This window comes from Onthophagus taurus, chromosome 11 (assembly GCF_036711975.1).
Source record: "Onthophagus taurus isolate NC chromosome 11, IU_Otau_3.0, whole genome shotgun sequence".
NCBI lineage: Eukaryota > Metazoa > Arthropoda > Insecta > Coleoptera > Scarabaeidae > Onthophagus > Onthophagus taurus.
In genome coordinates, this window is record NC_091976.1 from 33447587 (window position 1) to 33466465 (window position 18879).

At 37.0% G+C, this 18879-nt stretch overlaps 1 protein-coding gene and 1 long non-coding RNA gene across 2 annotated transcripts in view; one reads left to right on the forward strand and one right to left on the reverse strand.

Annotated features, from left to right (window-relative positions):
* Window positions 1–18879, forward strand: part of LOC111423548 (dachsous cadherin-related 1) — a 186784-nt gene that overhangs the window by 52436 nt on the left and 115469 nt on the right. The gene's annotated exons all lie outside the window — the stretch shown is intronic.
* LOC111423551 (uncharacterized) overlaps window positions 1–18879 on the reverse strand; it is a 32776-nt gene that overhangs the window by 10330 nt on the left and 3567 nt on the right. The window contains exon 2 of the long non-coding RNA XR_011641860.1: window positions 1309–1409. This is a non-coding gene — a long non-coding RNA (uncharacterized lncRNA). The remainder of the gene's footprint in view (window positions 1–1308; window positions 1410–18879) is intronic.

An 18879-nucleotide genomic window follows, 5' to 3' on the forward strand; every position in this document is an offset into this window, starting at 1 on the left:
GGCGACCCTTTTGGTTCGACCCCAACAACATCACATCGGAGGGCGCGTATTGGAGCAATTAAAATGAGTTAAAATATTAATAACCAAGTCTTGAAGGAAAAAAAAAAACTGATTGTGAAGTGGTGGGGGCGATCTGTTCATTAGTTTTTGTGGCCGTCGAAGAAGAGGTACGCGACGTTCGGAGGGCACTCTTAAGAAACCAATCAAAACCCGATCAGCAATTTCCTATACGCGCCCGGTATAATCAAAACAAAGGCAACCATTAATTACAAACTCGAGGGGCCGTGAACGAACCCACGAAGAAGAGAATCCCGAACCCGGTCCTGCGCGTTCCCCACCTTACAAAGTAATTAAACAACTCATTAAGAATCCTACAATCAAAATTTTACGTCGCCAAACAAAATTTAAAAGGATATATTTTATAATTTTTTTTTTATTTTCAGGTAAGCAACACTTTCCTATCATCTCCACATAAATATGTAAGTTATTTCTTTTCTAAATTCGAGTTAATTAACCGGACAAAGCGAGAGAATTTCTTTTTTTTTCATTTCGAATCTGGAATAGTAAAAAGAGTTGTTTTCACAAGCTCGTTCCAAGAAACTAAGAAAGAAACTCCTCTCCTAACATACGACGTTCTTCGAGTAACCAAATCCGGTGTTCGCGAGTTGTGGTGATAAATCGCGTTTCTTCGGTCGAAGTAGGTGTTGAGAGAGCGGGTCCCCCTTATTTACTCCGGCGATAATTACGCGAGGCCCCCGAGTACGTGGACACATTTCACCCCCGATTCTCGCGCGGAATCCGCCCGCTCCGGGCGCGCGGAAATTAACAGCTCCACAACGGTAATAAGATATTGCGAACAGAGCGCGCGGGTCGACGTCGTCGTCGTCGTCGCAAAAACGACCAAGACGGAGGAAAGAGAGCCCCGATGAACGCGGAGGAGGAGGAGGAGGAGAAGAGGGACAAAAAGAGCGCACCGCCGCCGCCGAAGTTGCGCGGGAACGTTTGTTTCTGAAACCGGCCCTCGTCGGAATTTAGCGTTTCGCGCTGTCGAAAATGGGCTCTGGTTTCGGGCTCCGCGCAACTCCGCCGATTGGAATTTGAAGAGATTTATAACTGACCTTTTCGCCGTTTACCACGTCCTGTCAACGGACAATTTTAACGTGAAAATCTTACATGGAAACTCTTCAAAAAAAAAAACTAAACAAAAATTTCTACTTGGGTTTAAGAATTTTTTTTCTTTGGTTGCTTATAAAAACAAAGAAACCAAATTTAATTTAATTTATTGCTTCAAATTTAAATATTTCTTACCAATTCCAAGTTTTTCGACGTAAGGTTCCTGGAGTGCTACTTCTGTGTTTAGGTGGTGATATTATCCTAATGTAAGGTTCGTCCTTGGTAATTAATTTTTCCTAGAAACAAAGAAAGTATCTACAGTGTGACAGAAATGCCTGGAAAAATGTCTTATATACAGGGTGTCTCAGCGAGATCGGTCATTAGACGTTTCTGGGGTTCTGGCCAAACAAAAAAATTTGAGTATGCAGACTTAAGTATTATCAATTACGTTCTCTTCATCTAAAATATTTTCAGATTTCTAGCACTTCCGATTATACCGGAAGTCGCCACCTACTTTTTTTTTTTAATGGAACACCCTGTATATTTTTACATATTTGGATTTGTCTGTTTTGAAGGTTTATAAATAACTTTACTTTTTGCAATTTGAACCAGCAATTCTCGAGTTATTCGAATTTTTCTTTCGAAAAAGGATTGAGAACATGCTTAAACAACATGATGGAGTATGTTTTGGTGCCGAGAACGGCTGTCTAGATCGTTTGGTCAATTTACTATGATACGTCAACTTTTCGAAATTTGGAAGCACCATAACTTCATTTTTTTAAATGGCACCCCACATATTTTATTACTTAGTCGTCTTCCGCGTCTCATTTTACATCTTTTATATTCCATATGTCCTATGCCTAACATTAATAGTTTGAGAAATAATTAGGGTTTTTTGAAAAATGCTCACATATCATATGGATATTAACCTAGTGTGCCATGGAAAACAAATGTTTAATGACTTGTTGATAAACGTCAAAGTCTAATTTAGGTTGTTTGATGCTTGTGAGTCTAAAACCAGTTAAAATGGATATTAATAACGTAAATAATGTTTATACAAATGAAGAAATCCATAATTTATTCTTTGTGCACAAAAAGCGCGACAAAGTAGAACTTGCAGAATGTTTAATGAAAATTATCCGCATTTACCTCCCATGACAAAAGATAAATTTAGAAGAATAGAAGCAAATTTTTTGCATTTTGGACTAATTAATCACGTGTTAAACTGACCAAAAAATGTAGTAGATAATGCAACGGAAGAGGTGAATACGTTGGCTTATTTCGAGCCCAGTCCCAACACCTCAATTCGAGCTGCCAAAGAAGATCTGGGAATCATACTACGAACTTTGTCGCGCTTTTCCTGCAAAAAAAATAAATTAAGAATTTCTTGATTTGTGTAAATATTACTTTCGTTATTGTTATCGATTTTAACTCGTTTCAGTACTAATATTAAGGGACATAACAGAGAATTATTAGCTCACATGCATCAAGTGACGTAAACAAGTGAGTCTTTGACAAGAACTCATTGAGAAGGCTTGTTTTTCATGGCACACTAGGCTAAATATCCATATATGTGTGCATTTTTGAAAAAACCCTAATTATCTCCCAAACTATTAATATTAGGTATGGGCTATATGCGATATAAAAGATGTAGAATGAGACACCGAGGACGACTAAAAAATAAAATATGGGGGGTGCCATTTAAAAAAATGAAGTTATGGTACTTCCAAATGTTGAAAAGTTAACGTGCCATAGTAAGATGATCAAACGTTCTAGGCCGCAGTTCTCGGCACCAAAACATACTCCATCATGTTGCTTAAGCATGTTCTCAATCCTAAATTGATATCCCACAAATTGAGTGTTTTCTGATTTTTTGAACAAATGTCTGCTGGAGCAGATTTTTCTAGAAAAATTCGAATAACTCGAGAACGACCGAATCAAATTGCAAAAAGTAAAGTTATTTATAAACCTTGAAAACAGACAAATCCAAATATGTAAAAATATACAGGTGTTCCATTTAAAAAAGATAAAGTTGGTGGCGACTTCCGGTATAACCGGAAGTGCAAGAAATCTGAAAATATTTTAGACGAAGAGATCGTAATTGATGATACTTAAGTCTGAATTCTCAAATTTTTATTTTCGCCTGAACCCCAGAAACGTCTAATGACCGGTCTCGCTGAGACACCCTGTATATATTGGCTATGATGCATATTATAATAAGGTAGTATGACCAAAAAATCGTGCGCTTTCAATAACAGATGCAAAACTTAAGGGGAAGCACTGAATCTGGATGGTTCAATGCCAATCTGGGAAGAATTAGAAATGAATTCCAGATCCAGAAGAGATTATAACTTTTATCACAGCTCGCAGATTGGTTATTAGAGTGGCACATCTGAGGAGAATTATGTTCCTCTTATATATATAACTATATATATATATCGACCACAACAATATACAGTGTGTGTCCAGATTTCGATGCTCATCATTGTCGTCTAACGGCATTGTTAACTTTGTAGTTCGCTTGTTTCTGTTCGAAGCTTCCACCAGACTTCTGATAATTCTGTTGAAAATTGCAAAAATCCAATATGGGTCCATAAGAAAAACAAAAGTCGTGCTAATAACTTGAAAACAAATGAATATCGATAGTTTCTGTTCAGACCAAAAAGCTAGTCTTAAAAAAGTATCTTAACAATGTAAAAGTTTAAAAGCAGTTGCATTAGGCGATTTATTAAAAAAATTAAAATCGGCAAATTTCAGTTTTTTCAAAATATCTCAAAAACGAAAAAACTCAGGATGAATTTGAAATATGATTTGTTGCGAGCATTGAATTCTGCGAAACATTCCCCATTTAACCGTTGCTCTATCTCTTATAATATCGGATATACCAATGGTGAGCAGCGAAATCTGGACACACTGTATATATTGTTGTGATTGATCCGAGATTCCGTATGTCGATGTATCATGAAGGTTCTTTTTCGAGATACTGAAAAGCGGAGTCTTGATACAATGTGTACAAGAACCCTTCATAGCAAGTGTTCAGAAATTCCCAACACGGAAGACGATCATAGTTGTACTTCAAGATGATGAACACTGTGTATGCGTGAAGAGTAAAAGACGAAGAAGAACTTCTGGAATGCCAATTATAGAGAAAATATGCAGAAGATAGACCAAGAAAACATTACTAGAGAGTGTTGAGCAAATGAATCTTTCCTGCAAATCTATATTTTTGGACGTCTCAATGGAAGATTTATTAATGCCATTGGACCTCAATCATTTAGTAGAGACTGATAATTGAAGTCATATAGAGCAAAAGACCAAAGCAGCTATGGATAGGTACTGTATCTAATAGATACAGTAACAAACAAGTTATATGAATGTTGGCATAATGATGTATGGAGGGAGTCGAAGTATCATGAAGGTTCTTTTCCGAGATACTGAAAAGCGGAGTCTTCATACAATGTGCACAAGAACCCTTCATAGCAAGTGTTCAAAAATTTCCAACACGGAAGGCGATCACAGTTGTACTTCAAGATGATGAACACTGTGTATGCGTGAAGAGTAAAAGACGAAGAAGAACGTCTGGAATGCCAATTATAGAGAAAATATGCAGAAGATAGACCAAGAAAACATTACTAGAGAGTGTTGAGCAAATGAATCTTTCCTGCAAATCTATATTTTTGGACGTCTCGATGGAAGATTTATTAATGCCATTGGACCTCAATCATTTAGTAGAGACTGATAATTGAAGTCATATAGAGCAAAAGACCAAAGCAGCTATGGATAGGTACTGTATCTAATAGATACAGTAACAAACAAGTTATATGAAAAAAAAAAAATCCTTCGACTCGAGCGATTGATCAGCTGCATATTGGCATAAAAAAGATGAACATGACAAAATAAGCCAGATTATTAGACAAAAATTCTTGACACTACTATATTTGGATTATTTCCCAATGAAAAAGAAAGAGTGAAATTGCCAATAACGTTCTCGAGTGAGGTTATCCAGTTTACGAGGTTTCTTTGCAATTTATGAAACACGTAAAATTTTTCGCAAATTCAATGTCATAAAAAAATAACAATGCTATTCTATCAATGTCATATAAAAATATGAAGAAGTTGAATGTAGGGCATTCAACTTCCACACAGTTAGTTGATTACATATTTTTTTTATTATTACTATTTTAATTAGTAATTTCCAAGTAACGATTTCGGTTAATAATAATTAGGTAAGCAACGCGGTCGAGGTGGTCGCGTACATAGAAAACATCACGTTCAATAGACGCCACGATAAATATGTATGACTTCAGACAATAACCTGGAGATCCATTAATAACCGGCGAACGTCAAGGAGAAAGGGTGTCGATGAAAGCGGCGGTTACATAACCGGCGGTCGGTCTTCTTGGAAACTGGGTTCGGCGGCAGCGCATCGTTTCAAAGCACTTTGAACTCGGTTTTGGAGATAGGTTAGAAAGGGCGCCGATTGTGTAACTTGTATGCAAATTTGTTCACTTCCTCCTCGTACGCAACGGAAACTTTTAAAATAGATTTTAAAATAACCCTTAGAAAAGGAAATTTAGACGAGAAGAAAAAGCGTTGTGTGGAGAGTTGTATCGAAAAGGTCCAAGGTATTTCTTTGCTACCCTATAATTATTATAACAGCTTTAACCTTGGTCAGAGGCCCGTAAAATCGTTGCCGGGCTTGGTGTTCTACGAACGACTATATATGAAAAAAGCAAAGAGATGCAGCGAGGAGGGGGCCCCACGTAGACTAAGAAAAAATAATAATACCCGCGCCCGAACACAGGGACACCAATTTTTGGGGCCGGTAATTGTACGGCTGCCTCGAGAAAATTAGAAAAATCCCCTCGAACTACTATCCCGTCACGCGAGAGCTTCCCCGAAAAAAATTAACCGTCTACAAATGTTCAGATTTTCGGGGCTATTATCTTGCGAATATTCTTGAGATTCCGATTGAAAAGAGACAAAACAAAAAAAATTAAATATTAACAAGTTTTAATAGTAAACGTGAACTCTTGTTGGTTTCGATTTTGGTCTTGGTGTACAAGTTGCCCTCGCCTCTTTAATTAAAAAAGCTTAATCTGGGAATATTATCGCATCGGCTCATTTAATAACTTTTATGCGGCAGTAATTACGCGATAAATTTGTTAAAAACGAAATCTTAATTATCATCTGGTCCAAAAAGTAAATTAGCGCCGGGTTCGTTTTGGGGGAGAGGGCGGGGTCGGGCGCGTTCGATGGCGGAAATTAATTGTCACGGATTCCGCACAATGCCTTTCCGGAGTTTATTTAACGAAATTACTACCCTCCGCCAAGTTTTAATTTAAAACAAACGACGCGGTCTTGATTGATCGATCGTTGATATCTCCTCGTTATTTTAGTCTCGTTGAAACGAAAAAGTTGATTTTGGTATGGTGTGGTGTGGTTTGGTTGGTTATAGATGTAAGGGGACGAATGCGAAACGATTATTTCCTGGAAGGAATAAAAAGAAACTTCTCCGGCGTGGTCTCTTTTGCGAAAGTTATCCGCCGGCGATCTTTTAGGTCTCCAAAGCTACGCGCGCGCGCCCATTTACATAAACAACCTGCCAAGTGACCGTATAGAAGATTTCACTTAACCTCATGTTAACAACCATCGATAAGAGTGAGACGTTTCTGGGTCTCAGCCGCACATTTCGCGCGACCAACGTAACTCGGTGAACTTTCCTATTGCCCAATAACGGGAATGTTCTTGCGTCCTCCTCCGCGAGCGACATCCGTCCTTGTCACTCGCAAACCGTTCATTCTCGATTTATGGAATTCTTAGTAGTAGTGCAGCGATCGCGACGTTCCTCCGCCTCTCTCTCCTCGCTTCGCCTTCGTTTCAAACCATAAGAATAAAGATATCTTTTCTCTTTCTCTGTTCGCGTTCTTGTTCGGATTCGAACAACACCGGGGACAACTCAAACTCGAGTGATCGCGCCGCGGAAATAAGTCAGTAGTAGTGGACCGATTTTTAAGACTTCATTCGGGGTCCATTCTTTCTAAAGAATACCATAAAAACCAGTTAACCATTGAAAATATGCGTGACTAATCGACACGAATAAGGTATTGATGTCATTAAAACGGGATGATCTACAACTTTTTCGGACCCAACCTTCTTCTCTCTGTGTCTACTCCGAGGATACTTTTTTTTCTTCTTCGCCCGCTCCTTTTCACAGTTCTCAGCAAGCACGAATTAACAGCGTAAATAGAATTTACTATTACGCTTCAAAAAAATTCAATAATTTCTCGTCTTTTCAGGATTTTTTCTTCTTCAATGTGGAGGGTAGAGTTATTTATATGCAGTATTTACGATCAAGATTGCAGCGGTTAATTGGCGTCGTCAGCCGCTTCGGTAGCGATCGTAGCGCCCCGGGCGGCACTTTCCGGCGTCATATCGCTCATCGGACGAGGGGCCCTTAAATTTATTACTAATTGTTTGCTAAGAAGGGGTAAAAGCGTGACCATTTCATATATTTAAATATTAGGTATTCTTCATCAACGGGTTTTAAAGAATCTTTGACGATGTCTCCGTGATTATATTAAATTAATAACGAACGCGCCATTAACGAACAAATTGAACACGATATGGGCAGGTTCCTAACCGAAATGGCTCGATTTATGCTAATGCCGGTTAATAAAGACGCCGCGGATGCGTTTTTCCTTTCTTGTGGGTCGCTTTTTCTCGGGAATGCAGTTCGTTTCTTCGAGGTAATTTGTTTGCGTTCTACGCTATATAATTACCATGGATTGGGAAACGAACCTTGGGCATTTAATTTGCTGGCGAACATCAATCGATCAATCAATCACTATTACAATAGGGACTTTAAAGAACAAAAATTTATTAAATCGTCACTAAGCAAAGCAAATGATCGTGAGGGAAGACGATTTTTTTTGTGTTTATTCGACGATATGCTCGAAACCCGTCGGCTTGTCTCCTCTCAAAGGATTCGGAAAGCCGTGTAAAATTCTACAGTGAACGATTCCACCGACTCAACACAATGGAAATGGTAAGCCAAAGCCGCTACCACCTTAAGCTCTCCTTTCGGTAAAGCACGACGATTCAAAAATGTCATCTTCGTCGCGTCGTTGGTAATGGTATTAACATTAGGCGGACTTAATTGTACAAAAAATTTGTTACACAGTCATCTAAGATAATTATACAGTTTCTTCATGGATTGTTTTGCGCGCTCTCGAAATCAACGCATTCCTTCTAGTCATTCTGTAAACATTACACCCAGCAGTGTATAAACGAAACGGTTAATTTAACGTTCGTACAGCAAATAAAAATCGTTAAGGCCGCCTGGTTTTCCTTCCGAATCGCGCCGTTAATTAATCCGTGCCCGGTTTTGCTCGATTTTTAGGTTATCTCGCCTCAGATAATATCGTTGCGATCGTGAAGGTCGTTACGGTAATTAATCTCGGAGGGTTAATTCGAAATTTTATTAATTTTCGATTAATTATCGTAACAAAAAAGATTCCCAATGAGTTATGAAAATTAAAACGTCAATTTTAAAATTTTTAGCTTGATCGAATTGATCGATTACTGAAAACGTTTTTTTTCACATAAAACATTGGGTGGGCGCTGTTAATTGTTATTTCTTTTTTGAAAGCAGTTTCCGAAGGTGTGAGTGACAGATGTCGCTATCAACGGCGTCGTTAGCGACGTCCAGTTCTTCGGGGTTCGGTAATGGTCGAAAAAAACACGACCATCCGCGTGTTTTTATCGCGGCTCTCGATTCTGGGGGTCCCCCCGATTTAATTGAGCCGTTTTATAGACGCGCGGATCGGTCGTTATTGATGGGCCGCGTCAAATTCGCCAAAGTTAATTAATCGCGCGCATTACGCGTCGCCCCGGTCTGGGGGCCCCGTGGTCGTTAGATAAATTAAATTGATTACGCCGAGAGGAGACGCTGCGCCGCTATAATTACGACAACGGTTCGGAGACGAAGAAGAGAGCCGAACGCGGGGGGGCCGCGGACGACGACGACGACGGAGGGGCCCCCGTCCACCGCGTATTAATGACCGCAATAAAATCTTTAATACGAGCACATTTCAGCAGGTCGCCTCAATGGTTCGATGAGGCGACAGAAATTCCCCTCCAACACCTTCGAACGTTTACGCCACCTATAAATCTTTTCTTTATAAACTATATTATTGAAAACACTTTAACCTAAAAAAACTAACTTTTTTTCAATTTCGACAATTTTTACTTCTTTTTAAGTATCACGTACACTTAGCATTCAGTATTGGTATCCGAGGCCGAGGCAGCATGTTTGAGATCTACCACACCCGTTATGTCTTGAACATACGAAGTACTAGATACACCAAGTTGCTATATATTACGCTCATCAAAAAGGAAACCTCAAAGTCTTGACGTATTATAAGGGCCGAGGCAGTATGTTTAAGACCTATCATACGCATCGTGTCTTGAAGATATTAAGTGCCAAAGTTAAAACTTTAAGATATGATAAGAGTTGTTATATATTTTGTCGCATGCCAACTATAATGTTTTATCTGTGATGATACGAGTATCTAATAGTTAATATCTCCAAAAAGGTAATACATGTAGCAAGTAGACATACTGCCTCGGCTATCAATACATCTTTAAACAACAACAATGCAGTTTTATCGTTGATAAGCGTAATATACAGTGTGTCCCCGGATTGTGTCCCCGTAAGGTATAATTGACGATAAATTTTTGATTTCAAATTCCATCTTTTGCATTTAAAGTCTGGATGTCATAAAACGAAATATAACCAAGTTTTACGTCAAATATCCTCAAAGTACCAAAGTTAACGCAAGAAGTTTGTTAACCGTTGCAGGTAAAGTGGTCTTTCTGAGCAATGTACAACAAAAGTTGATTAAGATAAAATGTTTGTTATGTTAAATTATAGCGATATGCCGAATTTTATTAATTTAGCATATAAAAGAAAAAATGAGTTTTTTCTTGAAAATTCTTTTGTAATATTCCGTTTTACAATAAAAACAAATGATCTGAGTGAACTATCAATTATCATTTGATAACTTAGCTTTAGTCTATTGTCAAATATTAATTGATCATGTTTACATTACAACATAAAATATTTATAATGCTGTGCTATGGATTGGGGAACAATTTGAGGAAAAATTTCGATTTTTAGTAGATAAAGAAACAATTAAGAGAGTTATTTTCGGAAACGGGAAATGTGAAAAATAAAAGGAAGGAAAAAAAGCTTTTAGATGAACATGATGCGGGGTCGATTGTTGCAGTAACGAACGCAATGGATGCAAAGGGTAGTTCAAGTCGGTATAAGTAAATCCCATTTACAAAGAATTTAAAATTTAGTTTAAAACAAAAAAATTGAAACTGTTATTAGAGAAATTCCGTTGGACCATATTAGAAAAAGTTATAAACAATGTCGGAAAAGGGCTGAATTATGTGTTAGTGTTGGTGGTGATATCATTGAATAAGCTTTTATGTTAATTTAGATTAGATCGAAAATGTTTTGTTAATCTTATGATTTAAAAATCTGCATTTTGCTTTTATATCCTAAATTAATAAAATTCGGCATCTCGCAACATAGCAAATATTTTATCTTAATCAACTTTTGTTGTACATTGCTCAGAAAGACCTTACCTGTAACGGTTAACAAACTTCTTGCGTTAACTTTGGTACTTTGAGGACATTTGACGTAATACTTGGTTATATTTCGTTTCATGACATCCAGACATTAATTGCAAAAGATTGAATTTGAATTCAAAAATTTATCGTAAATTATACCTTACGGGGACACAATCCGGGGACACACTGTATACAGGTTATAGCTCATCGTCTAACTTTCTGAGATAGCGGGAATTTTATGTTTCTCTATGGCAGTTACGCCCCCTAGCGGGTCTCTTGCCCACTTTGCCTATAAGGATTTTTTCCCCAACCCTCTAGACCTCACCGTTGTGGAGATACAGCCGCTCCGTACCCTAAACGGGACACCTGTGTATATACAGAGTGTTTCAGGTTTATGTAGCAGGACTTTAACAGTCATAGATCTTTTAAAATTAACACAAAAACTTCTTATATACATAGGTCGACAAACGCTTTATTTTGGAGATACAGGGTATTCAAATTAAATTTTTAAATTGTTTTTTTTATTTAATATTACATTAATATTGTATTTCAACCGATTCTATTCAAATTTGCTATACGGGGGTTTTTTGGCATGAGAAAGACGATTATGGAGTCCGTGTTTGCTATAGCCGGTAGAGGCTCTGTAAGCCGCTCTGTAACGTATTCTTTACGGATTAAAATAACAATAACTTTTCTGACAGTATACTTTTTGGCTTTTTGAATAAAAATTATTCTCTGTACTTTTTTGAGCAAAAAGGGTACTCTTATCAAAAATTTTGCTTGCATAATTCTAACCGACGAATTACTGATCGAGTAATGGTGTTTAAGAACGGTCTTATGTCATTACAAGCATTCCTAATCCTATTAATAATAATTCCTATTAATAAGTTCATCCCTTGTGGGAACAGGTGTCTCATACAATTTTCTTTTCAAATATCTCCACACAAATAAGTCTAAACCATTAAGGTCTGCATATCGTGGGGGCCTTACGACTAGGCCACCACGACCAATCCATCTTGTAGGAAAATGGTTGTCTACATATTGGGATGATCAGCTACCAAATATTACAAGAATAAATGGGTATAATTTATTTATTAATAAAAATATCTATGTCAAGTGGCATGCCATTAGAATCGTCATGGCCAACTATGGTTTCCATTAGAAAAATTACAAGTTTATGTCATAACTCAAAAATTATTGCTTAAATAAAAAAATCAGTTAGACTGTTCTATTAAACACATGTAATACCCTACAAATTTTTCCTAAAATTAATAATAGCGGAGCCATAGGTATTTAACGATATAACAAAAAAACGGCTTTTTCGAGATATCTACTTAGTTAGCCATGCATTTCATCCAAAAAACAAAAAGCTCATTAAATTAAGTTAATGAAACTACAATTGTTTCCCTATTTAATCGTCTTTCTGTCTCCGCTAGTTTTCGAGATCTCCATACTAAACATAGAAAAAAACTCACCCTGTATATATATTTATAAAATTATTTTTTTATTTTTATCTTATACGTGGGTGAATATGTCATCATTGTCGTAATCCTCATAAAGCGATGTATAAATTCGGTTGAAAATACTAGAGACAGCGTGTATCAATAAACTTCGTCTCTGGGATACTATGTACGCCTACGCGGAGACGTAGCGCGACACTCTGGGGCCACAATCTCAACTCTACACGCGTACTCTCTCCGATACATAAAATATGAGATGATGTAAACGATACGGTTTCAGATGCGTGCTTCGCGTCTAACAAGTCCGCTAAGTTATGGCGACGATCTTATAACGCGGCGGATAAGGCAACTAACGGAATTTATTCAGTTTCGAATAGGCCGAGATGGTTCGAGAGGAAAAAAAAAAGGCAGAAAGATATCTTTCCTCGACGAGCCGGTGCGATATCGGCGATATGAAGCTATTATTCTTGTTTGTAATTCGTCGGTATCGCATCGAACGGATCGCAAACGCGCGCGCACCTCTATGGACGCGCCACGGTGCTCAAAGCAAATTGCCAGGTGCGCGAATCCAATCTCGAGCGCAAATTGAAATATTAAATTGAATCTCGCTCTCTACCCCCTCAAGTTAAAACCATTTGCGCGGGGCTTCCTCAAATTTAATTGTGTCGCGTCTCTCGTTATTAAGGCGAATATGATACCCGAACGATGACGGTGCCATCCGCATTTCGCCAACAACGCATCTTGCTGCCGTCTCGTTACCGATGCCATTGTCACCTTACAATAACACAAAACAGTGGGACGCCAACCGGCATCGCATCACACTCTTAATTGATTTCCAAGGATTTTAATCAATTTTCTTTAAAGAGCGGACAAAAAGTCGAATTGTTATAGTTATTATCGATTGATTTTTCAATCAAAAAATAAATAAAACTTTTAGAATTAACATTTAAAGTATCGATTTGAGTGGCCTTAAGCAATAAATGGGTGAGTGATGCCTCTCCCGAAACCAACGTACCTCCTTCTTCGCTCTTGCAATTCCTTCTGGGAAGTCGTCCCCATGTTATTATGTTGCGGCCGAGGAACAACACTGTAACGTCGGCCGTCGTTCTTTGTATCCTCTGTTCCTCCCCGCTTTCGCGGAACGACGCAGTTTCTGTCTCAGGCCATGCGAAAAACACGTCCACCGTCTCGCCGTATCATTATCGAAAAAATTTGGCCCGTGTAATTGAAAATCAATTTCTGGACCCCATAGGTCCATTATTTCGTCCTTCCTCCCGCCGAACCATTCGCCCGACCGACGACCGACGCGACGGTGGTGGTGCTATTATTATTTGGCCACGAAATAAAAAAAGGTGAAAAAAGATTTGGTCGGGGTGCCCGTTCCCGGTGCAATCACGCTTATGGGATGAGATCGGGACCGCGATAAAGACTGATTGCGTCTCAAAAGTCGATTTAACGACACCTTGTTATTTTTCGGCAAGACCTCGCCATAGACAACACAATCCAAACAATAATTATAAACGAAACGCGGCCGCGCGTAATCACAAGCCCCGGAGTCCGTGGCGTGTCATTGCCAAGGTTGCCTATCTCTCTCTTTCTCTAAGACGGTCAGCGCCGTAATTAGACTCCTCTACCTGGGACGAGACAAGAAGGAGGAGGACCCCATTGCCTAGAAAGGACCGTGGAATCTAAGCGTCGCCGTTGATGTTCAAGGACGCCCGGAGAATAGAAAAACCGTCAACCAGATAACAAAACTAGCCGTTATCTATCTCACGGAGTTAGTTATCTCGTGTAGGAAATAATTTAAAGGGGAATCCATATCTGTAAGTGTCAACGCAATGGAGAGTTTAGTTTTCGAACCAGATAACCAACTACAATCCGACAACAACGAAAAAGAAAATCTTTTTAACAAAATTATCAAACCAAAACGTGAACAGAATCTTAATTTAAAACAACGTAAAAAAAGATCGGCTTAGTTAAAATAGATTAATTAGTTGCAGGTGTGCGTAGACGTGCTCGAGAGGTCGTCATAAAAGAAAAAGAATGGTTGAAAAAAAAGGGTAGTGCTAAAATCGAGTTCTCGAAAAGTTTAAGGAACAAAAAAGGGTTGTGTGGCGTTTATGGCACCGCAGCGATGTGGTCCTTTTTCGGTGCTTTTATCGTTACATAGAAACAGTAAAAATCCGGTAGAGCCCAAGTGCGAATTCATCAAATTATCGCGCTTTAGTGACCAATAAAACTTGCTGTATTGTTCCTCTCTTGGTCAATTTCGAATGGCCACGATTTTTAGGGCTCTATAATGTGTTTTTATGTGTCTTGCGGTTCAACCCTCAATGACAACAAAAAATATATAACTTAAACATTAACTTTTTAGTTAATAAAGATTACTGCGTTTTTTATAACTGTTTGTTAGTAACAATTAAAACTTGAACTAACAATAAAGCTAGAACTAATCTAGAACTAGAATCATTTGGGTTTAGCACTGAGACGTGTCTTAAAACGGCTTAACCCAATGCTTCTAGTTCTAGATTCTAAAAATTAGAACTAACACTAGACCTAGAACTAGAAACATTCGGGTTTAGACACGCACGGCTAAACCCGAATGTTTCTAGTTCTAGGTCTACTGCTAGTTCTACTTTTCGTTCAAGAAAAATATTCAACAATCTAGCGCTAAATAACAATTAAAACTAGAACTAACACTAGACCTAGAACTAGAAAGTTTCGGGTTTAGCCGTGCGTCCTCAGACGCACGGCTAAACCCGAATGTTTCTAGTTCTAGGTCTAGTGTTAGTTCTAGTTTTAGTTTTAGAACAACTACTAGATCTAGAACTAGAAATATTCGAATTTAACCGTACGTGTCTTAAGACGGTTGAACCTAGTTTTGTTTTTAGAACGAACACATGCGCCTGAAGATGTACAGGGTGGTTCAAATTCGATGTCCGAATAGGCTAACTCGGAAACTATAAGAGTTAGAAAAAAAGTAGCTTACATGTCATGATCTCGTTTTTCGAGAAACTGCTAATGCCGAAAACCTCATAGCGCTATCGTCTTTTGTTTTTCCGCTAGAGGCTAAAATTGAAAATATCGTAAAACCAGCAAGCGCAATTATCTTGGTTATTATTATAGCTGGAGTATTATAACTAAGACATTATATGGACACTTTTTTACAGAGAATTTGATGACGTAGTCAAAAAAATTTTTTCGGTTTTAGATTTTGAGATATTATCACAATGTTCGTTTTTTTAAATGGAAACAACCACTGATTATTCGCTTCTATTTGTTATTGTTTTAGAATAAAGCAAAAAATTAACTTTTCTTTTAGTGTGTTCCAAGAAATTTAATTTACAGTTTCCTGTAAATTACGGTACTATAATTAAAAATTAAAAAAACATTTTTAATTTAATAATATTAAAACACTATTTAATTTATATATGTAATTATACAAAAGTTGGAATAGATTGCATTATTTCACATTTTTTATTAATATTTAATATTATTCTTAAATGACTTAATAAATTATTGATAGATGGTGCCATACGTTTTTTTTTGAATTCAAATAAACATAGCAACATTTGTTTGTATTCAAAAATTTTCTGAAGTGTCACTTTAAAAATCACGTTTTTTAAGATGACTTACGAAAATTACGAAAAGTTTAACATGTTAGAATGTTACATATTAGAAAATAAAGTAAATTTTATATAAATTTTTAGTAGAATAATTTTTAGTTATAGTACCGTAATTTACAGGAAACTGTAAATTTAATTTCGTCGACGACACTAGATGGAAATTTTATAAAAAAAAGTTTGTTTTTAGCTTTATTCTAAAACAATAAGAAATAGAGCTTTCGAACCCTATATTTTTGTAATTAGAAAAAAATAAAGAATATAATAAGCGAATAATCAGTGGTTGTTTCCATTTAAAAAAATGAAAATTGTCATGATATCTCAAAATCTAAAACCGAAAAAATTTTTTTGTCTACATCATCAAATTCTCTGTAAAAAAGTGTCCATATAATGTCTTAGTTATAATACTCCACCTAGAATAATGACGAAGATAATTGCACTTGCTGGTTTTACGATATTTTCAATTTTGGTCTCTAGGGGACAAACAAAAGACGATAGCGTTATGAGGTTTTCGACATTAGCAGTTTCTCGAAAAACGAGATCATGACATGGAAGCTACTTTTTTTCTAACTCTTATAGTTTCCGAGTTAGGCTATTCGGACATCGAATTTGAACCACCCTGTACAGCTAAACCCGAAACTTTGAATGTTTGTATTCATTTATACAGTGTGTCCCCGGATAGGTGAAACGACTCTTATAAAAGGTAAAATTTTTTCGATATTAATTGTCATTTTGTCAATTTTGAACATATTATCAATTTTTAAAAAACAAGTGAGCCTTGACAGTGAAAGAAAAACTCTTTTTGTGGCAGGTAAAGTACCTTTTCTGTTTACAGTACGTGAAATTGTTACTAAGAAGTTTTGTTCAGAATGAAAAACTATGGGCATATGCAAATTTTCGGATTGATCGGCCTACTTTGAAAAATCCATATCAAACAATTTTATTTCTAACAAAGACTGCCATGGAAAAACAAAATTGCTTTCCTGTCACTGTTAATCTCTCAAACTGTAATTTAGTAAACTTAAAGTGTTTTTTAAACAGAATGTTAACATTAGAGGAAAAAGTTTACGTGATTATTGCTTTATTTTGTGAAAAATTTCCAAATACTGGAATTAAAAGAAGTACTTGTTGGCGTTTAATCAAAAGATTTCTTACAGCAGGAAGTATTCACTCTAAGAAAAAAAAATTATGATGAAACTGATTAACTATGATTAACTGTTTTCCTTTGTGGGCGAACACACGCTTAATTTCTTGTGAACATTTTCAGAACGCTTTGTTTATTTCTCCCGAATATCTGAATCTCAAAACAAAAAGTCGTAATAAAGTACTATTAACGAAAATATTAAATAATGGGTTTTATCAAAGTAGGCTGATGAAAATTTGCATATGGCCATAACTTTTCATTCTGAATAAATTTTTTTAGTAACATTTTACCATACTGTAAACAGAAAAGGTAAACACACAAGAAGTTTTCGCTTCAGTGTCAACACTCACTTAAACTTTTAAAACTTGAAAATATGTTTAAAATTAGCCTTTAACTAAGCAGGGCTGAACCCCAAAAGATGACAATTAATATCGAAAAAAATTACATTTTATAAGAGTCGTTTCACCTATCCGGGGACACACTGTATATTGTCATTTGGAACAACTAGCCACCAAAAGATGGCGCTAATGTGAAATTAGAAATTTAAATTGCTTCTACTGATAGTAACTAAATTCATATCTGAAGTTATGTGCTTCTTTTTAACCTTAAGCATGAAGTTAACGTTCCCTTCACTTGAAAAGCTGCTAAATCACGCGATACACGTTCGATAGGTAAAAAATTCGATGTTTATTGGCCGTTCGCGCCAGGTACGGCCGACTTTTCATTGAAAAAACTTTTAACAATGCCTGGGTGTTGCGTTCACCTCTGACCCCGTCCGGGATTTTATCTCGAATTCCAACGGTATATCGCTGTCATTAAGCACGGCCGGGGGAGGCGGTACATTTCAAAATTTCACCGATCACAATTCGTACTTGACAAATTGACGGGCAACAATACTAAATTCTCTCGAAAACGGTCAATTATCCGTTATAAATCGTCGTCGTAGCGGGCGTATCGTTTCATAAGCGCTCACACAAGGTCTAAACCATGAACAATAAACGGTAGCGAGCGGTCGTTGAAATAATAAAATCGTTACTTAACCGATAATTAATTTGCCGTTAATAAACGCTTCTGCGTGGTGCAGAACTTTTAAAAGATTTTTTTTCTCTTCCATCGAATCATGTGACCTTTTTGGCATTTAGATCCATCTGTTCGATTCTTGCAAGGTGCGTTTTCACGACGTCGTATTTTTATTTGTACACAAAACGATCTTGTAGAAGTTGCGCATTTGTGCAACGATCTCTCGTTGTGAAATCTGTATTTTTTCGAGTTGAACGCGCGGGCCATAGACCGCAAAATAGCTCTTTAATTAGCAATTTAATTTTAAACGCGCCGGTAATTTAGAAATCGTGTTCACTCATTGTGTTACGCTACCTAATTACCCGTTGATTTTGACGTTACACAATATCAAATATCGAAACACGAACCTAAAAATTATTTAATATTTCTATTTGTGTCGTAAAATCGAAAAATATTTTGAATTGACCATAAAAGAGGAATGATGCGTGCGAGGCTGTGGTAATGAGCCGGTTTCTACCTGAACTTTTTCAAAATAAGTCCGCTCTAATGGGCCGTCTATCAAAAGCTGGAACTCGACGGAACCCCGGTACGAAATTACAGTGGATTTCGTCGGCCCCACTTGTTAGAAACGATGACTGAAAGCTCACGGAATTGCCGGAAAATTACGCACTTACCAGCGGAATGTCGGGTTGCGTAAATTAGAGTGACTTCACCATCGTTTGTTGGACGCCCAACTCTTATTTACATCATTTCTAACTGTTACTATTCCAAAATCACTACAATTTTATTTATTATTTATTGCAGTTCAATTTTTTTCATTTCACTTCTCCTCACTATGTTCATCCAATACAGCACTGATTAGATAATATATTTCCAA